The sequence below is a fragment of the Malurus melanocephalus genome, unplaced genomic scaffold (assembly GCF_030028575.1).
Source record: "Malurus melanocephalus ecotype Western Australia unplaced genomic scaffold, MMel_1.1 scaffold_148, whole genome shotgun sequence".
NCBI lineage: Eukaryota > Metazoa > Chordata > Aves > Passeriformes > Maluridae > Malurus > Malurus melanocephalus.
In genome coordinates, this window is record NW_026623380.1 from 57,776 (window position 1) to 63,776 (window position 6,001).

Here is a 6,001-nt window from a genome sequence, read left to right on the forward strand (position 1 = left end):
TGGTATTTATTGCAAGGCACAGAAAATCTAATTGCTTATACTGTATGGAAAAAATACCATAAGTGAAATGCACCCACATGTCTATTTTGTATCTAGTTGAATGAGTTATTTGACACAAGGTCCAGGCTCAGGGACAGAATTATTCTCATACTAGTGAGTCAATGAAGCAGCTACAGGAACACTGTATTGGGTGCAGTCGGTAGGCTGGCTGGTTTTCTGGTGGCTGCAGGAACCATTCCGTGGATGAAGCTCTGAGCTACTCAGGAGCAGTCACAGCTGGCTTTGGCAGGCTCTGACATTGCTGTAAGCATCTCATCTTGAACTAAAACTGCAGCAAGGCAAAGAGTCCACAGTGCTCTGATTTACTGCTGCTCAGGAAAGAGCAGCAGTTACTGGAGGCATGAAAAAAATGGAAAAAATACCCCCAGGGAAACTGAGGAACACTTAGAGAGTACATTTACCATGTCTGTCCCATGTTCTAGCTACACGTCTGCCCTTGCTCTGCTGCCTGAAATACTCCTTCTCCTTAAGATTTTGGACCAATGACCAGAAAACTTTCTTTTCTAGCCATATTGTTTCTACACTAACAATTATTCTGTATTTTAATTTATTTTGTTGCTTACTCAATTTCTGGGTGAACAAGAAATGTCTTCCAAAGACCTGGACTCCAGATCATGTGTCAAGTACTCACTTGTGTCATTGTGGTTATGGTTACACTCAACAAAAGCAGACTGGTCACATCTACACAATGAGTTCTTGTTGCTGATTCCCTAAATGCACRCCAGGTRGTCTCAATGTGTTGTTTTTACTGTSGTGTGGTTTTCTGATTTMAAACTTTTGAAATAATATCTTTGCACACTGCAAAAGCAGTGTTTTTATCATMTAAGAACACAAGTTTTTTATGAGTACTGAAATATGATATAAATACATGTGCAGGTGTCAAAGGGTACAAAGCCTATAAGGCTGACATTGTAGGAATGTATATGATTAAAGACAAAYTCTGGCTCATCTGAGTATTGCTTTTGGCAGTAATCATGCATACCTGTTGGCTTTGAAATTGCACAAACAAGAAACAGAAAAGTAGCATGGTGGACTGTCCCAAAAGACAGTGTTCAAGCTTGCTTCATAATATTTTTCATTAGTAGCACTGGTGCACTGAATTATTTTCCTCAAAATTCATGTTAAAACTGGATGTTTGAAGGAAAACCTTTGAGATAAAGAATTTGTTAACATTTTCTGAAAGTATTTCATCCCAATTATGTTACTTCACTGGATAATCAAGATATGAAAAGGGAAAGTCTGGCACAGTCTCACTTGCATATGACTTTGATGTTCATTACATCACAATCCTTTTTCTATTAATATCCTCCAATGTTCTGTAAAAAAAAATTACTTTTTTTTTTTTGTAAACTCTTCAGTCTTTGTGTAAAATCTCCCTAAGCACCTGATTCTTTGTTGAGATGACTTYGTTACTTCTCTTGAAGTATCTTACTCCATTCATGGAGTTCTTTGTGCTCTTCTTGGAGAGCTTTCTCCTAACTTCCTAGGGCTTTTTCTTACTTGAAGGGACATATTCCCCTTTTGCAGAGCAAATTTCTCCTCACCGAGGAATTTTTTTTTTTTTTTTTTCCACAAAGAGCTTTCTCCACTACCTGAATGGCTTTGTTCTCTTCAAGAGCTCTAAGCTGGTCCTCGAAGGCTTTGCATTTCTCACATAAAGCTAAAGTCTCGTGCTGAAGAGCTTTTCCCTTCAATGCAAATGCTCATTCTTATTCTTTGAGAGCCTTAATCTCTTCTCTGAGGGCTTTATTTTGTTGGAGGGCCTTTTGCTGTTTCTCAAGGTCTTYTGTTTCCTCTGAAGAGTCCCTATGCTTCTCTTGAAGGATTTTATTCTGCTCCCAAAGGACTTTGTTCTGTCTGTGGACACTTTGATTCTCCTGATAGTAGGCTTTGTTCTCAATATGAAAAGCTTTGTTCTTTTGCTGAAGATTTTGATTCTCTTCTCGAAGGACCAGATTCTCCTTCCAGTTTGGTTAAATCATGTCGTGTASAAGTGTTGCCTTGAAAGGCCAGTTTTTAATAATGATACAGACACGGTTAAGGGGATAAAAAGGGTTTTACCTCGGTATTTGGGATCCCAGGTGCACAACTTGATGGCAGAATGCACACCCCGTGTACATCACGGATACAAGTTTTATAGGTTACAGGAATTAGCATCTCTATCTAGGATTCCCCAATAAGAAACTTCACAAATGCAGTAATGTCCCCCTATTCTAATGAATCCCCCCCCAAGATGAGGCCAGAGCCCAGTTTACACAAGATGTTCCAGAGAGAAGGCTTCACCCAAGGCTGGAGCCTCGGGTTTGAGATAGCACAGGGCACACTGACTCCTTCCTTGGGATGTTTGGTCTCTCTGCCCAGCAGAACTCCTAAACTCAGCTGGAATATCAAGCTTCAGGAATTACAAACATGTGGACTAAGGGGTACAGGTGGATGCATRGAGGGTACAGAAGCSCAAAGGGAAAAGCAAAAAATCATCAGGCATCACAAGGAGATGGCAAATAGGGGCAGAAGTGATAAATTGTTGATTTTCCTTAAAGAGGATTTATCCTTCAAGTCAGACATATTGTCACTCAGCTGCACCACTTAGGGGCCATGCTATGGTCCAGGTGGGTGATTCCACCTTTCATAAGCAGTAGTTATGGAACAGAGAAAAGAGGTTGAAGTGTCCAAGAATAACATATGAGTAAGTAAATAAATAAATATAGTATTAAATTGAAAATAAAAATTATAGTAAATCAATATTGACATTTGACAAGCACTATATGTTTTTGCTGAAGTACGTGTTGAAGTATGTACACCAAATTAAATTTCACAAGGCTAATTTAATTATACTTATATTTCCTTTTAGAGTCCTTTTAGAGTCTAAAAACTTTGCCAGTCTTTCTCATTATATAACTTGATTATATAACTGAGGTAAGGTGCCATTAAACACTATTTATTGTTGTTTATTCCTTATTCTACCTGCTGCAACAATGTTACATTGTTTGGATTGGAGTAAATGTACAGATTAAATAGGATTTTTATAAGTTCAATTTCAGTATAGAGGATGATACTGTGAAATCAAGCGTGTTTTGGATATATGCCTGGTGTTTGCTCAGAAACACTAAGCAATTAGCTCATATGCCACTCAATCATATAATTTATACTTACAGCTAAATATGTACACATATTCCAGATGTTCAGAGGAACCACATTATATCTGCGGAGTATCCAAGAGAAAAATTATGATAAATTAAGGAAATCATACGGTAGTTACTGTTGTGTTATCCTTGAATCAGTTTGCCATCTGGCAGCTCATGGCAGATCTGTCAGGTGAGGCTCCTCAATGCTGTCATTTCAAAAGGCATAGCAGCAGTGGCACAACATTAARTGGCGCTGGTGATCAAATAAGTTGTGTCCATCTGAAGGAAATAATAAAGGTTTGTAGGGCAGGGATTGACTAGCAAGTCAGTCTTTGTTTTCACCAATATTTTTTTCATATTTCTCCAGACAATATRTTCATTCAAAACATTGTTGTCCATCTAGCTAATTTTTTCCCCATTGATATTGATGGCTGCCACAAAATATTTTCTTACATAGTCTCTGAAAGTGAGCTTTTACTTCTAGTTACCTTGGCACAAATTTGGGGTGACTGTATTTGGAGTTATTTCTAAATTACAATAATTCCATAGATGAAACCATACATGGTCTCTATATTATTTAAATTAGACTAGGATTACTATTCAGAATTACAAATATTTGAGTATATTTAGCAAATGCATATGAAAAGTGAGAATTGAATAATAAAAAAGCATGATGATAGGGTGTCTGCAATCTTCATTCTCTCCCAGGCAACATTCTTTTTTTCCAGCTGAAACAAGATCCACATATTTTATGACAACCTCTTTGCTTTGTTTGAAAAGAGGATGAATTACTTCAGACACATGAGAATCTTAGATTACACTGGTAACTTGTCTATTCCTTATGAATTTTGGGGGGCAGAGGAATAGTGTATTCCAGCTAAAGTACAAACCTGTTTCCAATATTTGTTATCCGATCAAAGCAAGTGATACGTGGGKTTTTTTTAATCATGCACTATGTGCTCAGGATATTAAAAAAAGTCCAGTGAGCTTACAATGAGATTTGGCAATTCTGTTTAAATCACTGCACACATCACATCATCTCTTTGTGCTGTCTCTCAGCCTGCTCTGTATGTTAATTAGGTAGGCGACTGAAATATGGCATGTAAAATGCTCAGTAATCCCAGGAGATGAATATATACAATTCCCACTGAAAAYTTTACAGGATGATCAGCCCTCTGAATCCTTTTCTTCAGGATATTTGATTCCCCTGCCTGCTCACACAAATTAAATAGGCAATGCAGATGAGTAATACTGAAACCTATAATATCAAACAAGATCAGTATCTTGGGTTCATATATCTTTCCCAGTCTTTTTACCTCACTTTAACTCCTCAAGAACAATTTAAATCTTATATCTTCCATGTTTATCATCCAGATATGTCTGAACATTATAGCTCAGTTAATTTTTCTTCAGCTTCTGTAWAAATGTCACAGTGATTAAAAAGGGTAGTTCATGTAAATCAGTACTTCTTGCAGTTGTTTCTATGTTAAAATATAAAGTTTAAAGTAACATTGATTATTTTGATATGTAGGCCACTTCCTTTTATAGTTTAGGAATATAAGTAGTAGGAAAAAGCTGTCACTTTCAACAGGTGTCAAACAATAAGGCCATATTTTCTCCTCAATCTACATAGTAAAAAAAAAAGGAATATCAGAGCTTGGAAAATAAGGAATTTTTTTGAAGCACTCCAGAGTTGGACTAAAACAATGTAGCTATAATTATACCAATAATCATTTATTCCACTAGAAATTAACATAAACTTCTCCTGACTGAGCTTCATGATGTTTTCTCAAGTCCTGTCACTGATGATGACAGTGAAGAGATCAGTACCTTCCCCTGCATTTCCTTTCATGAAGATGTTGAAAACTCTGATGAGTCTCCTCCAGGCTGAACAGACCAAGCCACCTCAGCCCGTTCTCATTTGGCTTCCTCTCCAGACTCTTCATCATCTTCGTGACCCTCCTGTGGATGCAGTCTAACAGCTCAATGTCTTGCTAATATTGTGGAACCAAAATGGCTCAAAATATTCAAGGTGAGGCTAGTCCAGCTCAGAGCAGATTGGGACAATCCCCTGCCTTGCCCAGCTGGTGATGCTGTGCCTGATGCCCCAGGACAGGGATGACTCTTCTGGCTGCCAGGGCACTGCTGACTCGTGTTCAATTTTCCATCAGCCAGGATCCCCAGGTCCCTCTGTTCAGCACTGCCCCTCAGCCTCTCATTCTGTGCACACAAACTGCATTTCTTCATCATAGCTGTGGCACTCACAGCACTCACCCTTGTGGAACTTCATACAGTTGGTGATTGCCCATCTCTAATTTGTTGAGGTCTTTCCACAGGACCTCTCTGCTCTCAAGGGAATTGATACCACTGCTATTTGGTTATCAAAGTACATGTGAAATATAGAATGTGAATACAGAGTTGTAAGATAACTAAAATAGAGATTTGAAAGCTGTTTTCATAATATTTCTAATACTACATTTTACTATTGTACATAATTTTTGTAGTAAGTTCTATGATTAAAGACAATGAGGGCATATCATTGCAATGCATGCTACAGCTGATTATTTCAAGGGAGAAATACATGCAAAACCTAATATAGTAGTGAAAATAGTGGCCTATGCAAACTGATTTCRGTTTACCAGTTCTTGATTCTGGGTGTTCTGGTCAGAATGTAAAAAAATTACGCCTTTCAAAAGAAAGGTTTAGTCTATAAATTTTACATTACAGTGAAATGCAACTATCCAGACTTTTTTATGACACACATTTTGAGGGGATGTACAACAAAACAACACACACACCGCATTTGTGAAAGAGAC

At 37.7% G+C, this 6,001-nt stretch overlaps 1 pseudogene; it reads right to left on the reverse strand.

The window, feature by feature from the left end:
- Window positions 1–1,436: 1,436 nt before the first annotated feature.
- On the reverse strand, window positions 1,437–5,134 carry LOC130576673 (golgin subfamily A member 6-like protein 2; annotated as a pseudogene).
- Window positions 5,135–6,001: the final 867 nt, after the last annotated feature.